This window comes from Heliangelus exortis, chromosome 12, assembly GCF_036169615.1.
Source record: "Heliangelus exortis chromosome 12, bHelExo1.hap1, whole genome shotgun sequence".
In the NCBI taxonomy this organism is placed as follows: domain Eukaryota; kingdom Metazoa; phylum Chordata; class Aves; order Apodiformes; family Trochilidae; genus Heliangelus; species Heliangelus exortis.
Window position 1 is genome coordinate 11986910 of NC_092433.1, and position 23235 is coordinate 12010144.

Below are 23235 nucleotides of genomic sequence, written 5' to 3' on the forward strand. Positions count from 1 at the left end.
GCTCCCTGTGCATGCTCCATTGCTGCAGATTCCTGCTCGCTCGCATCCTTTGGCTGGAGACAGCCAAGCACAAAGGCTTGTCAAACCAAACACCAAAGTTACGGCACTACGAAAGGCAGAGAGAGGAGAAACACTCTGAGTTCCTCCAGAACACAGAGTTATAAATCCAGCTCTCATCACAGGGGCTGCAAACCCCTCTGGGAGAGCAGATTGTCCCGTGGGCCGGCTGGCAGCCAGGCCTTGCGCGGCAAAGGCTCCGTGGTGACTCTGAACGCCGAGGCTCGCTGTCTCGAGGTGACAGAAGCCCCCTCTGCCTCAAGCGCCCGATCCGATGCCCCTTTACACCGGGAGAGCAAAGCCGGGGCTCGGCGGCGGCTGCCGGGGCTCTGCTGAGGGGAGGCGGCGGCGGCGCTGAGGGGGCCGCGTGCCGCGCCCCGCTCGGCGGCAGCCAATGGGAACTGCCCGCTGGCCGCGAGCGTGGGGGCCAGGGGGCGTGGCCGGGGCGTGGCGGCGGCTGCCATTGGAGGAGCGGGGCGGCGGGTGGGGCGGGGCCGCGAGGGGGGCGCGTGCCCCGGTGCGGGCGGGGCAGGCGCGCGGTGGGGCGGGGGCGGGGCCGTGGCTCCGCGGGTTTGTGCGGGCAGCGCTGCGCGGCGGGGAGCGGAGCGGAGCGGGGCGGCAGGTGAGGGGCAGCGGGGACGGTGGGTCCGCGACGTGGGGAGGAGGAAGGGGGGGACACACGGGCTGCCGCCGCCTTGCCCGGCCCGGGGAGGGCGCTGGCGGCGCGTTGCCGGGGGTCAGCGGCCGGCGGCAGGTGCCGCCCGGGGGCCGCGCTTTGTCTGCGCGTGGGGGGATGGGCGCGGCCCCTCGGCAGCAGCGGCGGAGCCGGGGCCCGGCGGGGCCTCCCGGGAGGCGTGGGGGGCTCCGGTGGGCAGGGTTAATCCCCCTCCCTCGGGCGGTGCGGGTGCGCGGCGGCACCCCCGGCTCGGTAGCGAGGGTGGCGAAGAGCGGTTTAGTGATACCGGGTGCCCCCCGGGCAGCGGTTGGAGCGGAGTGGCGGGGGGTGGCAACGGGATGGTGGCGGAGCGGGGCAGCCCTCCCAGCACGGAGTACGGCTGTGGCAGAAGGGCTGCCCGTTCCTCGTCCCTCACTTTGGAGTGCACCCGGGAATGCCTCCGGGAAAAGCCAATAACGGGGGAATTGTGTTCAGGTTGGGTGTGGATGCTGTTTGCAAAGGATGCTGAGAACTTTCCTGATGCGGGGAAGAGCCAGAAGTTACTCAGAGGCTGTGTTCTTTGAGGAGCTCGAGATAACTGTTTAATCAGCAAAAGGATTGACAAGGGAGCTGAGCGTCTTCAGCTGATGTTTAACCAGGGATTAGAGGGCGGGCAGTGAACGGTGAGGCGGTAAACAATGGTTGAAGCCGGGCATCGTTTTAAGAAAGAAAAAAAACCAAAACAACAACAACAACAAAACCCTAGTGCTACAAGTCAGTATCATCCAATTCCTGAAACTTCAACTTCAGAGGTAGCAACATCTATCTGCCTTCTACGGAAAGCAAAGTTGCTTAATAATTAAATCTATTTTTCTGCTTTACGAGTGCATTTAAATTATTAACCTGGGAGAGGCTAGCTCGTTTGCCTTTTTCAGTCTGTTCAATGCTTTTTACAGAAACAGTAGAAACAACACGTTAGAAGATGGCTTTTGGATAAATGCAACACCTTTAACTTCTGAAAAGCCGTGTGTTCACCTTTGTTCCCCTCAGCACTGATTTCACTGTCTGTACTGAAACCCAGTGGATAAGTCCTGCTGTTCTGGAGATCTCGTTTTCCACCTTGAACACATTCCTTTTCAACAGTGTGTGGCAAGTGTTTGGGCCCCCCTAAGCAGGTGTGTTTTCTGTTACATCAGTGCAATTTGAGAGCTTTTCTCAAATCTAAACTTTCTGTGACTGCTGCTTTATCTCAGGGCAGCAGTCTGGAACAGGAGTGATCCTGAGAGAGTATCTGGACTGCTGCTGTAGTTACAAAGAAAGGGGCTACAATGTGTGTAGTAAAGTGTTGTAAAAGAGCAGGGTCAGTATTTTTCTTAACAAGTGCCTCGTTCTGTGTAAGGTGGAGTGCTCACCGCTGGCTGCTCCTTTCTGGCCTCGCTTTTTGAACGGGGGTCAGAGGATCCCAGTGTTATGCCTCATGTATTACATGCAGAAATCAATGAGTGTGGCATTAATGCTGTGTGTGTGATGTGGGGAGCTGAGCCAGTGATGGAGGCATTCACCCTCATTCAGGAGAGAGCTGATGCACTGAGCTGTTGTGCTGCATGGTTTTGCATTCTAATGGTGAAACTGGTGTTTGCCCTGGACTGAGGTGTTTGCTACAAAATGGCCATAGAGTAGCATAGGTTTTAGAAGGGTCACTTTGTCCAGGAATGGCTAGCAAACTCCTGGGAGAGGAATCTAATAGGTAATCTGGTACTGGGCAGAAGATTTCACACATCTACATGTGTGTAGCAGAATTCCAAGCCAGAAGCTTGTCCCAAACTGAGATTTGGCTAGAAAGCATTTAACATAGTGTGGTAATATATGGAATTTTCTCTTTAAATGTCTTCCAACATGTGAAAAGAGTTAGGTTACTAATACGATTAACAATATTTAATAAGATTAAAATTACCAGCATAACTCTCTTGAGAAAGGTGGATGCAGACTGTCAGCATTCAGTCTTTCCTTTCCTCCCATGTTAGTGAGAGTTTGGGCTCCTAGGCTCCTCTTGCCTATCAGAAAAGAAAAATTCTGCCCGCATGTGCTGACAGCTCAGGTATTGCCTTACCTTTCATGTCCACCAACAGCACCACATTCCCAGCGAGGCCACGGGTGTTCCCATATAAGGGCAGAGGGAATAGCTGACAGAGGAGTGTACAGAGCCATTCCCTTCATGTCAGTGCCAGTCTTTGTGTAAAGCAGGGTTGTTTCTGTAAGTGTTGCTGCTGCTGGCACACTTGGGCTTTCCTGGCAGTGTCAGCAGAGACTGCAAGGACTGAAGGAGTTTGGAAAGTATCTGTTGCTGCTGAAGGTGGCCCTGTGTGCCTGGAGACAGACTGCCTGCCAAATAAGTGATGCCAGCTGGGTGTTGGGTGTGCTCTGAAGGAAAAAGCACCCACCCAGGTTGTCTGTGTGTGGGGTGTGTGCTATCCAGCACTCTCCAACGGGAAAACAGAAGTGATTGTACTTGCTGTCTTCCACTATTGTTATTTGCTTTCTGCAGTGGTTCATTTAACCAGCAGCACTGGGTTCAGGGAGGCATGGTATCTATTTCAGTAGAAGAAATGCTTTCTTTATGCTTTAGTGTCACCTGAGGATGGAGAACAATAGATGAGGGGAAATTGGGAAGAAGGTGAAGCAGCTGCTTCCCCCAAATGCATGGTTTATTTTTTTCTTTTGTGTTAAAAACTCTACCTCTGAATCAGTCAGAATGACATTATTTCTGTTCTGTCATATTTTCTGTCTCAGCCCTTTCTGCTGCCTGTCAAAGCAAACTCACAAGGATTTCAGTTTCTCCTCCTCTCTTGCAGCCTCTCCATCTGTTCTTTCTTGTTGTTTGTAGCTCTTGGGTTTTTTCCCCCCCCGAAACTTCAAATTGGCTATTGTAGCCAAGTTTTGAGCTGAACCCTCCCAATCTTGCATAAAGGCATCCTGGAGGAAGATGACAGGACTTTGATTCATCCCAACTTGCAGACTGTGCAGGGTGGTAGCAGTCAGAGGAGGCATGAGCCTGCCTGCTTTCTTGTAAGAATTAGCCCTCTAGATACAAGCTAGTTTCAGGAAGCAGGGGTTGGACTGGTGCCCTTTTTGCTCACCTGGATATTCAGTGAAATGTCTTTGTGCTCCAAGTGCAGGAAAGCTGGTGCGTTCTACCCACTCTCCTTTGCATTCCCCATATTCTGTTAAAGCCCTGGATTTAATTCATGCTTATTTGTGGTTCTTGTGAGGATCTGATTGCAGGATTACTGTATCTGAAAGGATTCATCTTCTGCTGTTCATTAAAACCACAGGAGGGCTGCTTTTGCCTATATGGGAATGTGCCAGCTGTTCTTTCATTGTGCTGGTATCGTTTTCCTTGTCCTATTATTGGAGGCATCTTTGATGACCCGATGGTTGTGATGATGTCTTTAGAGAAGATTGATATTGGTTTTTATTTGAACATTGTCTGGTTTGGTCTCAGTGCCAGAAGACAATTCTGAGAAAATTCTTTCATGTTTTTTGGGGGGACAAGCATTTGAGACATTAAGAGCATGTGCAGTCTCATGACATTATACTGTTGTTCCAGGAGGCAGAATAAATGCTTAATTCAATTGGGAAATGGTAATCTCATGTGTTGCATGGTCTCCACTCCAGCACAGCAAGGAGAGCTGAAAAATCTTCCCTCTCAGCGGTCTGATTCTGGGGACACACTAAAAACTGTTTTGAGGGGTTTTTGCTAACTGGGTAGCTCTCTAGAACCATATAGGATTGGCCTTCATACTCTGGTTTGCTACAGTGATAACTGAGATGTGCCCCTTCTTAATAAACTGGCCTGGGTTGTAGTCCCTGGAGCTCAGACTTGCTAAGCTGCCACACTGCAAAAACACAAAGCAGGATGTTTTGACCTGTATGGACATGCAGCCTTGACTAATGGAAGAACCACAGTGCTTTGGTGTGATCTCTTTAAGATCCTGCTTTCTCTCCCAAACTGCTTAAGTAATAAAAGCAGAGGACTTGTTTTCACTGCTAATAATTTTTTTTTCAGCCAAGTTGTGTTGTTTTTTTTTTTTTACCAAGACATCTGAGATATTTTGAGGTTGCAGGAAGCAATGTAGAGCTCCTTTTCATTAACTAAGTGCTGCCTTTAAATTTGATTCTAGGAAAAAAAAAAAAAAAGAAACAGTGCCACTTTAGGCCAATTTGATTTTTTTGATTGAATCAATTTAAATTATTTCTAATATCTTGAATTTAATGTTAGAATTTCACTTTCAAACCTGCCTGCCACCCACAAGAAAGTGTGGGAGTTGGGAGGGTGGGATGAAGTAGAAAGGAACTTTGTGTTAGCATGATCTGATAGCAAAATTTCAGATGTTGCTCAAAATGTGAGATGAGTCTTCAGATTATGTAGATCCTAAGGAAACTCCCAGATTCCAGACTTTAGTAGCATACAAACTTTAGTTATTTGCTTGCAGTATAAACACTACAAGTACTGTGAGGAACGCTTCTCCTGGCAAATGTGAGATTTTGCATTGCTTTTAGCTCTGAAATGTAACAACAGAACAGTGTGGAACTGGTGGGTTTGAGTTTCCCCAGTGCTGCTTCTCTCAAAATTCCTGCAATTTCATAGCTACTCCCTTTTAGGAAACAATAATCCCTTTCCCTTCTTGAAGTAGCTGAGCGCTGTAATTTTATCTTGCTACTTGTATCTGTTCCCATTCTATCTCATGTGGAAAGTCTTTTGTCCTTGTGTCAGGGGGGCTGCTGTAGGTGGATCTTTGCTCCTGGTGTTCACTTGGCTGCTTCTGTACTGAGGACTGGAGTTCAGGAATTGTGTGACTGCTTGCTCAGAATACCTGCCTCAGATCTCTGGTGAGCCATCGTGTTACACAGCTGTAAGGTACTAACTAAATGAATTGCTGCTGCTAGCAAGCATTATATCTGCAGGTGCAGAGAGAATTTAAATTCATCCCCATTTTATTCTCTTTTGTACTCTTCCTTAACTCTGACTTTAAAGAGAGTGCTGCCTTTGGAGGTTCTGGATTTTGGTGAGAAAACAAAATGTCTGCCAGCTTATCTCAGTATAATTTAGAATTGCCTGTCAACAGAGTTGTGATGATGGGATTCATACTGCTGCTGAACTGATCAGAAGGAGAATGCAGTCTTTCTTGTGTCCTACCCTTCCCTGCAGCTCTGCTGTGGCAGGAGAGTAGTTGTGCCTGGGACTGTGCAGGTGGAGGAAGCTGATTGTGTTTTAGCATTTGTCTATGCTGATGAACTAGTTTTCTGACTAAATTGCATTTCATTCTATATATAGAATGGGTATATTTGACATCTTGCCTTATTATAATAATTTTGAAAATTACTACATAGAAGTAGTCTTTTCAGCTTAAGGTTTCTGCCCATGTATGTCTATTTCAAGATTACTTGTGTTTGAGTTTCTGTTCCTTTAGCTCTCCTGTACCTCACCATTTCACATTCTGGTTAGATGACCTCCCTGTTCTTTGTGTGGAGTTACCCTAAGAAGTGGAGTGCAAACAGTTTCCTCCCTCCTGACTCCTGGAGATTATGCACTCTTGAAATCCCTCTTTTGCTTACAAGTGGCTTTGCCCCATCCTCCTGTGTGATACAGCCAGGTGTTTTTGGGCTCTTTAATCTCCATAAAAAACTGCCAACCCCTGTGAACAGCTGGCCAAGCAAGTGCTTGAGAAAGTGCTCCTGACAGTGCCCTGCTAGTGCTCTGTGCTCAGCTGGAAGTCCTTCAGATGACAAGAATTTAAAACACAGGAACCAGGCCTTTGGAGATGGTTCTCTACCTTCCAGACCAGACTTTGTCAGAAATAATATCATCACTGAAGCTGGCGTAGGATTTCGGACATATTGGAGTTAATGGCCCTGAAGTAGCTCTCTGTTTAGCACTTTTAGCTTTGATCCCAAGATTTTTTTTTTTTTTTATCTTTTTTTCATCAGACTAACCTGCTTAAAATGCTGGAGTGAGCAATTCTGTTGGTGAATTACCTAACAGAAAATTATCATGTGTGAGAGCTTTTCAGTAACTCTTCTGGCATCAGCTGTCTGCTATCTTCCCTGCACCAGTCATGAGCTCTTTTTACCTGCCCTACGCTGTCTCCTACATCCAGTGTAGACAAAAAAATGGATGTGCAAAGCAGTTCCACAACTTCTGAATCCACTGCCATCAATGTTTTGATCTCTATTTGCATACCACTCAACTTCTTGCATACAGATTGCAGTCTGTTACTGAAAGATTCTGGCCAAGAGAATGGTAGAATGGGTGTGCAGCTGAATTAATTTCTTGGAAGCCATGTGTGCCACTGTGGGAAATGGAGAAGTAGTAACCACGGGCTCTGTTTATTTGCCAGCTTTTTTTAGCTAATTTAGCATTTTTTTAGAGAAATTGCTGAAATGGGACTGCAGAAACAGTGAAGGACCTAGGGAAACCAAGGCATTTGTGACTGGTATTCTGATCCTTAGCTCAGCTGGAATGTATCTTGGGTTTCATTTAAGTCAACCTACAACTGTTGAGAGAGATTTAAGGCAAAGATCGCCAGGGCTTCTTGCTGCTTGGACCTCATGTCAGTGCAGCTTTCTCATGGCTACAATGAAGAGTTGTGGTTCCCTTGCATGACTGTGCTTTCTGGGGGACTGCTGAGGCTGTAATGGGGTAGCAATGACTCTCGTACTGTTTGTTTCCTTGATAGAGATTTTTCCTGTCTTTTGGGGATTTGTAACTAGCAAATATTTTCCAGCTGTGTGACAGCCTACAGAGGTGCATGTGCAATGACAAAATGGCCCAGGGCACCTGCTACCAGCTTGTTGTCTTGGCAGCTTAGGCAAAATTTGAATTGGCAAGAAGGCAGAGCAGTCCCTGCGGCACTGTGAGCCCGAGTGACTCGGTCTGCTGAGCTCCTTGGATACAGTCACAGGCACTTGGAGTCTCAGTGGAGTGTCTGGTTGTGCTTTGAGCTCAGCACTCCTGAGATGGTGTAGAGCTTAAGAAAAAGTGGCGAGGTAGAGCAGCTGCCCTACAAATGCTGTTCTTGTTCCCTGCACTGCTGAGGAGGCAGCTACCTGGAAGGTCCCTCCAGCAGAAATAGGGGGTAAGGGCTGTATGTGCTGGCAGTGTGGCCATATCAGCAGCTGCACAGGAACAGATGAAAGGACCATTTAGCCTGTTTAGCTTTTCCTGGGCCTGGGACAGTCATGCCTCTGTCCTCATAATGTCCAAGTCATCATGGCCCTTTCCTTCTCAGCACTGAACTGATCTGCAGGAGAGGTGAAAGCCTGGTCAGTAACCTCTGTAACAAGCTCACCAGAATGCCACAAATCTAAGGGCTTCTGGAACAGTTCTGACAGTCATGCCTTCTCGCTTATTGTAGTTTAAAACTCGTTCTGTGTGTTGTAGTAACAGTACTGTGTTCTAGTTACTTGGACCTTGTAAATGCGTTTTCTGTCCATAGAGCACAGAAAGCCTGCTTGCCTTCAACAGCCTTGCTAATAATAGTTCTGTTTCATTGTGGTACCAAGGCCTGTACTTACAGGGTGGTGGCATCATGAAGCTTTCCTTAACAGCCCATATTGATACTGGCCACTGTTCCATAATGCATAAGTAGGCTTCAAAACGTGGTGAATTGTCTCTGTTGAAGTCTGTGAAAAAAGGTTGTAAAGAGTAGAAGGTGTAGGCAAGCTGATGGCTGTACTGCAGACTCGTGTTATTTTGGAGCCAACCATTTAAATACATCTGCAGTATCCCAACATCACAGCCGTGCTATAGCAACAGCTTTTGCAGTGGATCTTTGAATGCCAAACCATTAGCTACACACAAATAACATCTAAATAGTGTTTACCTTCCAGATGATGACAGTAATGGGCATCCTGCTGGGAGGAACTTGGATGTTGGTGTTCTGCTCACACAGCCCATATAAAACTGAACATTTCTGGGCAGTTTTGCAGCTTGATGTTCTGTTGCTGATCCGAGGTTTGCATCTGTGTCTGGTGCAGGCTGTTAGCAGCAGTGTGCAAGTCCCAGGATGGTTCTGCTCTGTACAAAGCTGCTGTGGGAGCGTGATTTGCCCTTGCAGCTCTGAGGTTTCACCCTTTTCCTATATTGCCTCCTGAATATTTGGAAGCCATTGGCCCACATGTGTGATTACCTTCTTCCAGTGGTGCCAGCACAGTGTAACTCTAATGGGTGCTGTAGTGAGAGCTACAATCTCCATGCTCTCTGGCAGTCTGCATGGTCCAACAGGCTCATCAAAACACAAATGGCACCTGGCTGCTCAGCTCCAGGATTGTAATCTGCATCCCCAAGTGCACCATATAGGAAGCACCAGAAGGCACAAGGTCCTAAGGATGGAACTTTGCCCAAAATGCCATGTGTTTATTTTAAGCAGGTAGAAATAATGTGCATAGAGTTACTCATGAGGGAAATAGTTTCAACCAATATAAACACGTAGAGCATCCTGGTTATTCCACTGTGTAATAAAGAATGCATCTTGAAAAACTCATTTTTGGGTAGAGGAATCTTTAAATTTTGTGTGCTTATGAAACTGTTACATCTATACTGGTAGTGATGCTGCTTCACTTGTGGTAATACTGAAACAGAACTGTGAGTCTACAAATTGGTAATGATTTGTTTACCACGGGGACCTGTAGGAAGATCTGAGTCTTGTGTTTCACTTCAGGCTGCTCTTCTGTATATGCTGTGAGATGTCATGTCCCTTTGGCCTATTTTGAACAGAGAGGTGAAAAGCACAAGTGGGGAGAGGAGAATTTATCTCTTGGGACTGCAAGAATTAAAAAAAAGACTATTACAGAACTTTTGTTCTAAGGGAGAAAAGCATTGTCTTTAAAATGAAAGCTCTGATTTAATTCCCTTTGGTTTTTGTTGGATGGAAAGGTCACTTTGTCACTGCTTAAATGATTAAAAAAATCAATGGCCTAATCAATTTCGAAAGTAGATTTAGTCAAAATGATGACTGTGGTGTGGCTTGGGCCTTTTAGTGTGAGAGTGTTCCAAAAAGCTGCTAGAAAAGTCAATGCACTACTGCAAAAAAACCTTACAGAATTTGCAGGGGAATTTTCTGTCCCATTCACTATGTACACAGGGTGGTTTTTTTCTTTGCCCAGTCTCAGCATGGCTTCCTCCTGGTGTTTCTACTGAAAGAAGAGGTCGCTGAGAGCAGATCAACAAAAGCAGCCATGCAGTTCACTTGAGCAATCATGCATAAATATGAGCAGACTTTCTGCTGTGAAAACCAATGGGTAGTCTTCCCTGCCACTAGTTCTCCATAGGCTGGATGTTTCTGCTTCTTGGAACTCTGTTGAGGTTTTCAACCAAGAGGATAGTGTCCCTGATAGCCAGGTAACAGTGTTCCCGGGGAGAATCTGGGGGTTCACCATGGAAAATAAGTGTCTTGCTTTGAAAGAAGCAAGTTAAGGATTGGTAAAAGCCACCTGTTTCTACACTATTGCCTTGGAATTATTTTCTTCTGTGTGATATAATGGGCAGAGTACTCCCTGCTGTTGCATTGACCTGCACCCAAACGCCAGCCCTTTCTCTTGACTGTGCACAGAGTGTAACCACTGTACCTTGAGCTTTATGCAAACCTAAATGTGCATTTGATGTGTAAAACAAGAACTGTCACTAAATGGGAATGCTGGTTGGAGAGGGAAGTTCAACAGGACTTGTCCTGGAACAGAGGCTGTATGAGGCACTAGTCCTCATGATAGGGAGTGACTAGTTTATGTCTACAAGACATTAATGCTTCTCATGCAGTGTTCTTGAATAACTTGGGTCTTTGGTTAGATTTGAGATGGGTAGTTATTGGTTTTGATATATAATTCAGATGCTATATACTGGGGGGTTGATTGTGTTAATAATAAGAAATAGCAGCTGGAAAGAACCAGGTGAGTACACTGCAGCAGGTACTCATGTTCATGTAATGTATTTCTGAGGATGTTTGACTTGGAGCTTTACAATGGTATGAATAATTGATCTGTGCCAACATCAACAGCATACCTCATAATTCTTTAATTTAAACAAAACCAAAAAAAAAAAGCTGGTGCATCTGAAATAATGGGTTACTGGGGACATGACAGAAAGTGGTATTCCTAGTAGGTGTCTTCAGGGAGCATCAGTAGTATATTCTGTGCTGTTTGTAGTTCATCAGTATTCTGGAAGTGAATTTAAAGCCACTGCTAATGTTGATTCAGCAGAGGAGCAGGCAATGCTGAGGGAAAACTCAAAGTCATGCCTGGAAATGATACATGTGTTGGGATTTTCTTGATTTAAGATCCTAAATTGTACCTAAATCTTCAATGGAATGAGGATCAGGTAGTGAAGTTTTCCACGGTACTGTTGAGGAAATGATTAAATGGTGACTAAGAAATATACAAGTTACTTACACTCAGTTAAGTCAGATAATTAACTTTTAGCTAATTGATATAATCTTTGCTGCCTAGGATTTCTGTATCTTCTCTGTCATGCTGTAAAACAAGTCTAGTGAAAACAACATTTGATACAGGCAAGTATGGACTTCTCCATGCCAGAGATACTGATTGTTCACCAGCTGTGCACCTCACCAAAGCAGCTGTAAAGAAGGGGGAGGAGGTGGTGGGGATGACAATGTAATTGATAATAAAAAAGAAGTTCTTAGTTGTTCAAGCTCCAAAGAAGGTACCTTGCAATGAGAGACTGGCAGGACTGATCTGTTGATTGCCAAAAAAGCTATTGAGAGGTGACTTGGTTACAGCATGTGCATAATTGTCTTTGAGGAGCTACTCTTTAATCCAGCAGAGAAGGAATTAATAGCTCAAGGCAGAAGGCAAACAAATCATACATTAGACTGGCCTTGCTGCCAGAAAGAATGATAGAACTATTGGAGCAAACTTATAGGAGAGTAGTGAACTTATGTGTTGACCTCCAAAGGTCTCTCATCTAGGTGCCATAAACCACTGCATCTCACAGAACCACTTAATGGGTTTCGTGGATGAAGTGGAACAGTGCCTGTGTGTTAGACAGGAAGTCAGAGTGGTCTTGCCTTAAATTATATATGCCTGACTAGTCCTGCTGCAGTTGACTTCTGGTTTTCAGTGATTTAGAAATAACCCCAAGACTAATGAAGCTGTGTTCCTCATCCCTGTTTGGTTTTTCCTCCAAAACTTCGTTCAAGTCTAAATGTTTAATGTCAGTGGTACACCCTGGATATGAAGAATCTTGTTCATGATGGAAGTTTGTGCCTCAGATGTCTCCTGAGAATGAAATATTTCTTTATATTTCTCACAATACTTCCTTTGCTATTACGCTGGTTTTTCTATCAGACCTGTTTTGTGGTACTTATTCTACTGATTAAGCTTTTTAGGAAGGTAGAGTTTTATTAACCAGTTGGTGTGTAAACCCAAGTACACTGAGGAATAGCATTAAATTCCAATTGCATTTAAGTAATTTCAGTTACTTTCAATTATCTTCTTTTGTATTCAAATGCTAAAATCTTGTACAAGAAGTGAATTTGACAAATGTTGTAGTTTAGCCTATGATTGTTTCAGAACAACTTGTGATTGTTTACAAGCTGAAAACCAGCTTGCACTTGTGTAAAGCAAGGCAGTGGGCTTCCCTGAATTTAACCTGAACATCTAAGTTGAGACATAGTGTTAATAAAGAGAAGAGTTGCAAGTGATGGAGAACTTGACATACCAAATACATTTTCAGATATCCCCGAGAAAAAAGGGTTGGAAAATAGACCTGGGTTTGCTCACTCCCGAAACCTGCAAGTGCAATTTATTAACTTTGTTCTGAATGGGTTAACTAATGTGGTACTTGTTTTGTTTGGCTTCTGATTGACTATGTAATAGCCAACGTCAGCAATCTCTGACCTGTGCTGGACTGCAAAGTCTGCTAATTAACACGAGTTTCATATTGCTGCTGCCAATGTTTGCATTGAAGAACTTCGCTTTTTTTGGCCATATGGATGGGTGGGAATATCAAGACCATATTACAGCTCTGTGCTCATTCACGTGTGATGCTTTGTGTTGTTTTTCCCAAGACATCTAATCAGGCTTGTGGCTGAACGGTGCCTTTTCGGAGAATCTCTAACTGAAAGGTCAAAATAAGCACAGGCCTGGAGACAAGTCTGGCTGTCTCTTTCCCTACACCCCCCTTACACATCCCCGCCCTCCTTTGTGTCTCTCTCTCACCACATATACATATGTACGAGTCCTTCACCCAACACATTCATCTGTGATTTCTTCTTTGAGACCTGGGGCATCTCAGTGACCTGCTGCCTCTCAGGGTCTTCCCAAACAGCACACAGCTCTGCTGGGGGATAGAGGGGGATGATCTGCGGTGGGGCATCTCCTGACACTCACCTGCTGGTGGGTCTGCTGGCTTTGCAGCATTGCTGTGCACCGTTAGCATCCTGGCATATCTGTCTCAATTAACCACAGGTAGGTAGACCAGAATTTCTCTTAAAGGCAATATTTGCTTATAGACTGGATTCTGGTGGTTCTTCAAGGGAGCGGGGAGGGAAATACGCCTTGCAGTGGTCTCAAAGTGTGGGCTCCAAAGGATGCCATGGAAGCTGAAGATAGGTTTGTGGTACAGATCAGATCTGATGTAAATAGGATTTGTTCAGACTTACCCTGCACTACTTCCTGTCCATACAGTGAAGGCTCCCTCCCTGGAACTTACTGTGGGACAGTATAAACATCAGGAATGGGAGATGTTGAAATTTGGGAACTTACTCCAGCTCTTGGTGTGTATCTGAGGAAGATGCTTTTGTTTTAGTAAATGAGATTTATTTTTAAGGTACTGAAGGGCTTATGCCAGCTGTAAGAGTATACGAGGCAGTCAAGTCTTCTGCTTTTCTTTCACTGTCAGTGTTTTGGCCCTGCCTTGGATGGTCCCTTCCCGAACTTGCCAAGTGCAACTGACAATGAGGTATTGAAGCACACATCCAGGCTTTTTGCACGCAGTGTAGCAAATGTTAGTGCTGGGAGCTGGGCTCTTGCTGCTGTTTGTGTGGTAACATTAGCTTCTGTTGTTTCCTTGGGCTGCTTTTGGAAAACACTGGTTTGGTTTCTGCGTGAGAGGTGGTTGGCTCATAAAAGTAGGCCAACCCACCTAATAATTATTTTCAAAAATCTTTCATCAGTTCTTTTCTGTTATGTAGTTTAAAAAGAAGAAAAAATTAATTAGGAAAAAGAAAACCCTAAACACTTCCCTTACCTCTGGAAAAAGCAGTTGTCTTGTTCTGCTGAGCTGACTGCTGTACAGTTTTTCTTTATCTTCATTTATTTTAGATAAAGCTTTATTAAGCTCTAAGCTGTTTAAGATTGGGCTATTTTTGTTCTGTACTTTTGCAGAATCTTTTACATGAGTCTTCTAGATACTAAAAAAAATAAAAATGCTTCTAAAGGCAAAACTACCAACCATGTCAGGGCCAAGATGGTCATTGGTCTAAAAATGAAGTTTTGTGGGTTTGCGCTGCTAAAACATTTTGGCAAGCACATGCCTGCACAGAGGAATGCCTAAGTCAGGGTCAGACTCGTGGCCATCCTCTGTGTTAAATTGCCTTTTGTCAGCCAGATGCCTTTTGATCCCCACCTTCTCTCTCTGTCCCTCTTTTGGCGGTAGCTGTGGGCGCTCAGCAGGGGCTTTGCCGCTGTGTTTGCTTTAGCTGGGGAGGTGTTTGCCTTTACTGCACAATTCCAGCTTCCAGCTGCCGGGGAAACCTGGAGTGACTGTGTTGATTTCTTAAGGCACAATGTGCCTCAGAAATGCCTTTTCTAAGGGCCTGGGAGTGATGGAATGGATCCTGCCTGATGCGACTTGGAGGTTTTATGTTTCTCTTTACGGAGTCGCTAAGCAGGAATTTCCCAAACCAAGGTGAGAAAAATAACTTGTTCAGCTGACTGCTCTAGAGTGTGTCAAAGTGGGACTTTGATTAGGTTTCCCTGGTGTAGAATCAAGGAGGTGAACGATGGTTGCAATTTTAAGAGTGCAATTTTCGGTGATTTTTTTGGTGGGAAGCGATAAGGTGAATTGCCCGACCAGAGGGTTTGTGTGCTTTTGGTTTGTGTTAAGAGCTGGCATTCCTCAACTACTGACTAGGGCTTTTTTCTGGAAGTTGGCTTTGGGCCACCTGAATGTTTTGCACTTGAAAGAATCAAGTTTCAACCTCTTTGGATTTGCAGACTTCTAAACATTTCCCAATAGAGATACAGGCAATGATTTGCTTTTAAAATTATCTTTTCAAACAAGAAATGTCCATGGATTACAAGTATTAAAAATCACCGACATGACTGTGTCTTCTATGTACTAAGTTCACAAGAATACCTTCACCTCTACATAATTTGTCCCAGCCATCTGACAGCCATCACTTGTTTTCCTTTCTTGTCTGGCATGCACACACAAATATGTTTCTGAACTTTTTCTTTTGAGAGTTTGGTGGCCCTAGCTGATCTGAAACCAAAACCTAGGAAAATGTTGGGTTTGTACAAGGCAGTGTGGACAGTCAGTCACTTTGTGTTGATCAAGTATTTGGTAGTTGCAGAGCAGTTTGTGTTTATGGGGCATCAGTACTGAGAAGGAATTTCCATTTCTGGCTGAGGTAGAAAGACGTACACGTACAGCTTTCTTCCTTTGCTTTAGCATTCCTTGAGGTTGTTTCCTATTTTACAAATGCATCTTTTGAGAACTGCCAGGAAAATGTCTCTCTCAAATGGAAATGGAAATTTCTGAGCTCACAGGGATGAAAACCTTTGGGTCTGTGCTCACTGAGTGGAAAGAGGATTACCAAGCAGCCATTCTTCAGTGTGCAAAACAGTGGGGCAAAGTCTGCAGGGACTCTCTGGAAGTTATTGGCTTTCCTCGGAAGGGTGCTTGTGAATAGAACTGAATGAGGTTGTTTCTGTCCTCCTTAGCTTCCCTGCTGCAAGTACAGAGAGCAGTGGAACTTTGAACTTGACAGACACTTGTATAAACTGGAAAACTTCTTTTTGAAGTAATGTCTTGTGAACAGATTCAGAGCCAGTGTTCCTCTATTATTGTAAGGGAATTAATGGTTTTGTGACTGCATTTGGGCCTGATAGAAAGTAAGGAGGCAAAGCTGATTTCCCAGAACTATTTGAAGGGCTCGGAAATGTGGATGGTCTGCTGGAGGAGATACAAGTGGCTTATTTTCACTTGAGGCTGTTAAAGCTGCCAAAGCATAAACTGCATTTTAACAGAAAGAGGTGAGACAAGGCCTGCACATCTCTTCCTCCTAATTACCACAGCTCAGCTGCTGCTGTCTCTTATGCTTACACTCCTGAAAGGTGACAATGACAATGTCTTGAATAGTGAAGGAATAGCAAGAAGGTGTTGCTTTGTTTTTTTAATCTGTGGTCTGGAACAAAGAAGCTACTCAACCAACAGTCAGGAATATCCGCATGAAAAATCTTCCTCCTACAAAACGCCCTTCATGAGACCACTGCAATTTTTGTAGGTCTCGACAGCCAGCCTCCTGGGTGACCACAGGTAAAGCAGCAGTGAGTTTCATCCTCTTTTCCACACTGACAGCCTTGGTAATGTCCACCACAGCAGCAGGACTTCCATTCATGCTGTCCCTGGATTGCATTTGTACATACTGCTTTACAAGAAGCTGTAAATCTCTTTTCACCTGTTTTGGCAAAAATTTCTAGTCATGTTAGCACAGCAATTACTCGAGTTGCTGAAACCCAGACTTTCAGATCCTTATCCCTTATGATACACAAAAAAGAGAAAATATACTTTTGAGTAAGAGTTCTTCTTAGAGGACCAGAGACTTCAAGGCGGAAAGATGGAAGGATGGTACTATAGGTGTGGTTGTGTTGCAATGGCACCAAAGGAGTGGAGGCAGTAGCAGCTCCCAGTTGGTCTGCGGGCAACAGTTCTGGATTTGGTGTTTCCCTGTGAAAATCTGTTTTAGATTGTGGTCTCTTGTGGCAGTCTTGATGGTTAGCTACTAACTTGTTCTTAACTACTACTAACTCACCCATTCTCTACCCTGTTTCACTGTATCCCTGTATATCTGGTTTAAGAAACAGCTTTGTGAAATTTTCTCTTCCTTACTTCCTTCCTTGCCTCCTTACTTGTGCTGCTGAGCTCAGGAGAACCTGCTGACACTCAAGCCTTGGCAGGCACATTTTTAGTTCCCCTCTTTGCTTCTGTCCCTTACCCTTGAAGCAGGCATTGGAGACCCCAATGTCAGGGGCAGCAGGCAGGATGGGCTCTGATCACTCTGTTCAATGGGATTCCTCTCAGCCGGGAAACAGCACAGCAGAGGAAAGGCAAAACAGTGCTGAAAACCACAGCTTTTTTTAGCTGAGAGGAGAGTGTCTTTCATACACAGCCTCATCCTGCTCACACCCATACATAGCCCCTTCCTTCTCCTCATCATATAGTGTTTTCTCTCACTGCATCGGGGCATTCAGGCTAGAGCCCATCTCAAGAAGAAACCAGTATTAAGAGACTGTTCTGCAGTGGTAGTTGCCTTGTTTCTGCAGAGGGTTCCCCTCTTTAAGTACTCAGTTGCCTACTTCTGTTACCTCTTTTAAGATATTTCTTCGATTACACTGCTTACACTATGTTGGACCCTACATCTCTTCCCCTGGCAGCAGTCAGCTCCCTTGGCCTTTTCACCAACAATAAATGTTGAAGAGAGGGGATGCCTGTCCATTTGTATCAGCCAGGGAAATGGTGGATTTCACTCTTGAGGCCTTTGCCTCAGGCAACTTGCCAAAAGGCATCTAGTCTCTGTTCACTTCAAACACATCCTAAGCCAGAAATGTGCAGAAAGCTTGTGAACTGTGATCAACTGAAGGCCAGAGAGTGACCTGGTGCCTCTTAAAAGTCAATGAATTTTGAAGAGCTGTGACTTCTAGATGCTTGGGAAGTGTGAGAAGGCTGCAGCAGCCTCAGCAGATGTGAACCTGAAGAGGATCATGTGATGATCAGCTAAAACATAGATCTAACCTGTATTTATGGTAGGAAAATATACTGAAATCTGAGCCAAAAGAATTAGAATTTGAGTAAATAAAAGTGTTTTGGCAAATGCAAGCAATTACTATCTTTATAGAGCCTGTGTACGGGCTTCCTTTCTTAAGAACATGGGGAATTTAAGGCGAAGCTAAGAGCAGAGGGAATTTGAAGCTAAAAGGGCATGTTTTTAGCAAAGGTGGCGCAAGCAGCACTGGGACAGACTCCAAGCCTTTGGTGTTCCCAAAGAAATGCAAACAACTATAGGAAAGAGTATAGCTCAAATCCTTTTGCCAGCGTGCTCAGCAGGCAGCCCGGTACCAGATCGGGTTCAGTATTTGACAAGTGACCTCTGTCACTGAATGGGAGCATAAAGAGCCTCAGTGAGCTTTGGCTGAACTGGGCTTTTGCTCAGGGAGAGTAACCTCAGTGTTCCCCTCCCTCCCCCCAGCCCAGTGTGTCTGTGAAAATACTAACATGATTTAGCTGCCAAAAAAAGACATTTGAAAAGTATACATTGCTCTCCTGTGCCTTGACTTCTGTAAAATATGGCTTATGGTTGGTTCCTCTATATGGTGCTCAGTAATTTTACAGAAGAGCAAACGGCACCACTACAACTATCTACACAACACTTAATACAGTGAGGTCTTAGTCTGTACTAGGACTCCAGAGTGCTATTCTGAGCATTATGAACCCGATTATATTACATCTAGAGCTCAGATGGCTCAGAGCCACACTTGGGATATTAACTGTTTCTATTAAGCTTTGCATTTAGAGATCCTTCTGGCAGAGCAAGGTGATGGTGAATGAGCCAGCATTCCCACAGCAAAACTGTGTGTGTGCATCTGTGCAGTTTGGGAGTGTTTTGTATTGGATTTGTGTAAGAGGTAAGCTGAGTTCCAGAGCTTGCTAACTTATGGATCTCCAGTGTAATAACCTTTTTTTGTATACTAGTTGTGTAGCTGCAGGTGTTGTGGAAGAGAAATTTGTTGATGTAAGTGTATAGAAGTCCAACAGAAACCTTAAATTTATCATAGGAGATAAATCCCTATGTAGTGTGTTTGACAGAGTATGTGATAAAATGGCACTGAATGTGTTTACTTGTGATTCTTGACAGCCTGTGTCCCTGAAAGAGTTTTTCCAAGACTTAGTTTGTTATGAAAGTATCCTTAAGGATTTAAAAAAAACAAACCCAAAAACAAGTTTCTTCTCTTTAAGATTTACATTTTGGTTTGTACAGTTCCAGGTTTTGTAAAAACAAACCCCTAAAACCCAAACAACAACAACAATAATAAAAGAAACTCTTTGTGGATGACTTGGGTGACCCAAACAAAGTTAATGAGTTTCTCACTGCTTGAACATGCACTGGCTGCCAGGTGGGAACTGTGCACCTCTTCCTTCATCACCCCACAAGTGCAGGAAGAGATAAGAGAAATGTGTGTGATCCTGTCCTGGCACTGACTGAGGCTGAAGCACACTGCCAGCACACAGGTGCACTGAACTTGGAGCCTAAAGGGCTGTGTTATGGAGGAAAGGGGAGTAGAGAGTATTGTATGGCTGTGAGAGGAATGATGCAAGGAGTTGGGAAGATTACAGATTGGCTGGTGGGGAAAGAGGGTTGCATGGCAGCATGTGCTGTTGGGAAGGCAACCTCTCATCTCTCCTTGGAGGCAGCAAAACTTTGCCTTCTCTTGGCAAACTGCAGTTTTCCGCTCATTTGTACTGGGAGGGAGATGTGACTGTTCAGGCAGGGACTGCCTATTCTGTAGTGAACACCTCTGCAGGAGGCAGAAATGAGTGGATGGAAGTATCCCCTGTGCCATGTGGGCACATGTGCCACTTCGGTTCACAGTAAGGTGGATGGTGAGGGCCTGAGTTTATATGTGTTATATTGGTGAATTTCCCCTTTCTCAGGAAGCAAAAAACTGACAACTTTACCTGGCAAAGGCTTTGATCTCCAAAGTGGAAGGCCTACAGTGCAAGGCAGGCATGCGATGACCTTGGTGTTCCTGTGCCTTCTCAGCTGCTTTTTTTTGTCTTGGACTCTGCTCATCCTGAGATTTGGGTGCATTTCCCTCTGCTGTGTTGTGTTGAAAATGCAGAATGAACTGTAATGTGGAGAAACAGTTTGTATGATGGAACCTATCAAAATAAACATGAGGAGGTGGTGGTGGTTAGAAGGGCTTGGATGAGATGTGGTGACAGGGCTGGATGTTATAGTGAGGGGGATAAGAGGGGTTAAGGAGAAACTGCAATGGAAATTGGTCCCCAAAATAAATATTGTATGTGTGGGGCATGAAGGGGTAAGCACTCTCCTTCGAACTGGATTCTGTGCCTGAGCTCTCCTCCAGAATTTCCTGCAATTTAGACAAATGGCCAGCATCAGATTTTTAAGTGGTGTTTGTGCCTGAACACTTGCAGGAGTGAGTTCCCATCCAGCTGCTGAGCAGAAATCCTTGTTCTTTGGTCTTGCTGGGAGCTGTTTTGCGCTTTTCTGTGGCAGCAGCTTTTGCAATAGGAGCCCCCCTCCTCCCGCCCCTCAAAAAGGATGGCTTTTTTTGTGAAAGAAGCCAGCATAGTCAGGCAGACATTATCCCCTTGCCGGAAGGAGGGACCCAGGGTCCCTGGGGAGGAGGGGACGGGGGGAGCGAGTGATTCATTGCAGCTGGCTGCAGTTTGGCCTCCTCCTCTCTCTTTGCCCTGGGTGCCAGGGAGTGACAGCTTGTGGGCAGCGGGCCAAGCTGTGAAAAGAGGAGTGTGTGAGGCCTTCAGCTTTCTCATGCTTTATCAAGCTGCAAAGAATAGCTCGATATTCAGGCAGCGTTGGTGCAGGTCAGGAGAATGGAAATGCTAACTTAACTCCTGACATGCCGGCCGATTGCTGACCGCCGGCTCTGCGCGGCGCTGGGGCTGCTGTGGAGGGCAGCATCCTGGGGAGCCAAAGGAGGAAAAAGTGCCTTGAAGCAGCGATGGAGATGTCATTCTGTTAAGTGGGCAGCCTCTGGGACTTGCTGGGAGCCTGGAAAGATGGAAAGAGTTCTCTCCTCTCGTAGCTTGCCTTCTGTGCGCTAGTGGAGGATGGAAATACCGACAGGTAGGGCAGCAGGAGTTCTGGGAGTCCCGGGGAGGCATGAGGGGCTGTGTCGGGGCAGGGACAGCTCTGCCCTCCCACTGGGGTCCCGGTGCCCTGGGCTCTGGTGCTGTCCAGCAGACCCCTGGGCAGTGCCTGTCAGTGCTGGGGAGCCGTGGCCCTGGAGAGCAGGATGAGGCCGGTGCTGGAGCTGGAGGTTCTGCCGGCGAGGCGTCCTGCCCTGGTCTCCTGGAGCGCTGCTGCCGGCACGGAGGGAGTTAAGAGAGTTCCTCAGCGGCTGGGGGTGAACCTACCTCGGGGTGTTGAGCTCCATTCCCACGGCTTTTCCTTTCTGACCAGGGATGGGGGAGGGATCATTTCTGGAACAAGTAAAATGCCCTGAGGCTGGAAAACAGAACCCTGGCCCCTCTGGGCTTCTGTTGGGCAGGGAGGGCTTTTGAGCTTCATCGCAGGCTGGACAAGGGCTGCCAGCCAAGGCCAGGGTCTGTCACCCCTCAGCCAGCTGGGTAAGATGGTTGGGTTTGTTTCCTTCCTTTGGACAGACCGAGATGGTTTTGCAGACAATCTAGTTCCTGCCTTAAGGGATTGAAATAAATTTTTTCTCAGCTGGAAGGATGTAAAATAGAAATCAAATCACAGCAGTTCCATGAGTAGGTCATAGGCCAGGTTAACATTTGGGTTTTGTGGCTGGGCGAGAGAAGCAGCATTTGCAGGAGCACCATTCTCTGCAGGACATGTTAATCTCTCCAAGACATAAGACAGCAGGGCTCTTCTTTTGTGATGCTGACTCTGCCTTTTCCTCCTGCACCTTTTTCAGCTGCTGAGCTGAACTGTTTGAAGCCCTGAGGAACAGGAGAGGGAAGAGCAGGTGAAAGTCTGAGAGGCTGGGGAAGGGAACTGGCAGGTGCTTGGAGCACAGCCTGAGGCTGTTGAAGCCCAGATCCATAGCTTCTCCATCAGCAGTGCAGGGGGGCAGGAGAGTGAGAGGGTTTTGCAGCATCCCAGTTTGCTTTGAAGCTGCCTGTGTGTCTCTGGGTGGGGTACTAATCCTGGCCAGTGTCCCAGCAGAGGGATAAGGGAGTTAGTGTACCCATTCAGCCCCTAGAAATACTCTCTGAAGACCTCTATGAGGACTAAGGTGTGCAGTTCCAATTCTCAACAGCTTCTGAACTCAAGGCAAACTGATGTGACTGCATAGGACCCAGTAGTAGCATTAAGGAGAGATGTACCGTGGGCTCAGTGCAGTTCCCCAGTTTCATTCTGCTGGGCTGCACTTGTGCTGTGCAGACCAGGTTATGCCAGAAAACATGGCAAGTGTGTGGTTGGAGACTTTTGTTTGTGCATGAGATACCTGGCTTTGTTCCCATCCCAGATCCTCTTTGTAAGGGCTGAAATACTGTGGTCCTCCCACTTGCTGTGCTGGCCTCCATGGCAGGAGGATCTGGAGGGGGAGAGGGTCTGGGAAGCAGAATTGCCTGTGTGGGGCAGAGGCTTCTTGAGCAAGGCCATGGCAGTGGCCTGGGCCATCACCTAGATACAGACATGAGTGATGAACCAACACTGTCTGCAAATATTCTGCAAATAGCAAAGCATATGGAGAATCCTCCTTGTCAATCTTGCTGACTGTCAGATTCCAAAACCCTAATAAGGACAGGCAGGCAGGCAGCAGCACTTGTTTGGCTTTCTGTACTTAGTGGTCACTGAGCTCTGCTTTTGAGTATACTGCAGCTCTTTTCTCCCTCCATTTACATGTCCAGCGATGGGAAATGTGGATGGAGTAAGAGCCAGAGCCCTGATCTGGTCTGAGCCCTGTGTGACGTGGACCTGCAGTGGATGCACAAAGAGAAACTCTTGTTTGCTGTGAGGATAGCTTGGGGCCCAGGTGCAGCACAGGAGCTGGCTGGCTTTTCTGCCACGCTCCTGCAGGGACAGGGGGTGTGTTCCCATTGTGCCTGTTCTGGTTTGCTCCTGTCAAGCCTCTTCTCATTATTCTTGCCTTGAGCTGTCTCAGGCCCGAAGGCAAAGTGCTACAGAAGGCTCTGTAGGCTTGCCCTTGAGAGATGTGGGGTCCTTGGAGAGTGGCTGTTGAAGGGAAGGACTGCAGTGGGCTGAATTGAGGCTGTTTCAGGCTGCACAGCTCTGAGCTAATCTCCCAGAGGCAGAGACATTACTCACCAATCAGGAATGTGTCTGTATTTTTCCTAATGAGAACAAAACATTTTATCCTTGTTCATTAGCAGAGAGTTAGGGTGTACTGTTGCTATGCCAACAGACTCCTCTCCCCTCCAGACACTCTGGGGGTGTCCTCTGTGTCATGGTTAGGAGGGTGAACGGGAAGGCTCTTTCTGGCAAGAAAAAGATCCCATTGTTTTCTCTGGGCTGCCTGGACTTTGTGCAGCT

General features: G+C 46.0%; 1 protein-coding gene across 3 annotated transcripts in view; it reads left to right on the forward strand.

Moving 5' to 3' along the window:
* Positions 1–593: 593 nt before the first annotated feature.
* Positions 594–23235, forward strand: part of PLXNB1 (plexin B1) — a 74514-nt gene continuing 51872 nt past the window's right edge. Inside the window, exon 1 of one of the 3 annotated variants that reach the window (XM_071756031.1) lies at positions 594–679. The gene's annotated coding sequence lies outside the window, so the exon portion shown is untranslated. Of the gene's footprint in view, positions 680–14385; positions 14634–20773; positions 20839–23235 lie in introns of those variants that run through there. The other 2 variants (XM_071756032.1, XM_071756030.1) reach the window with 2 other exon arrangements.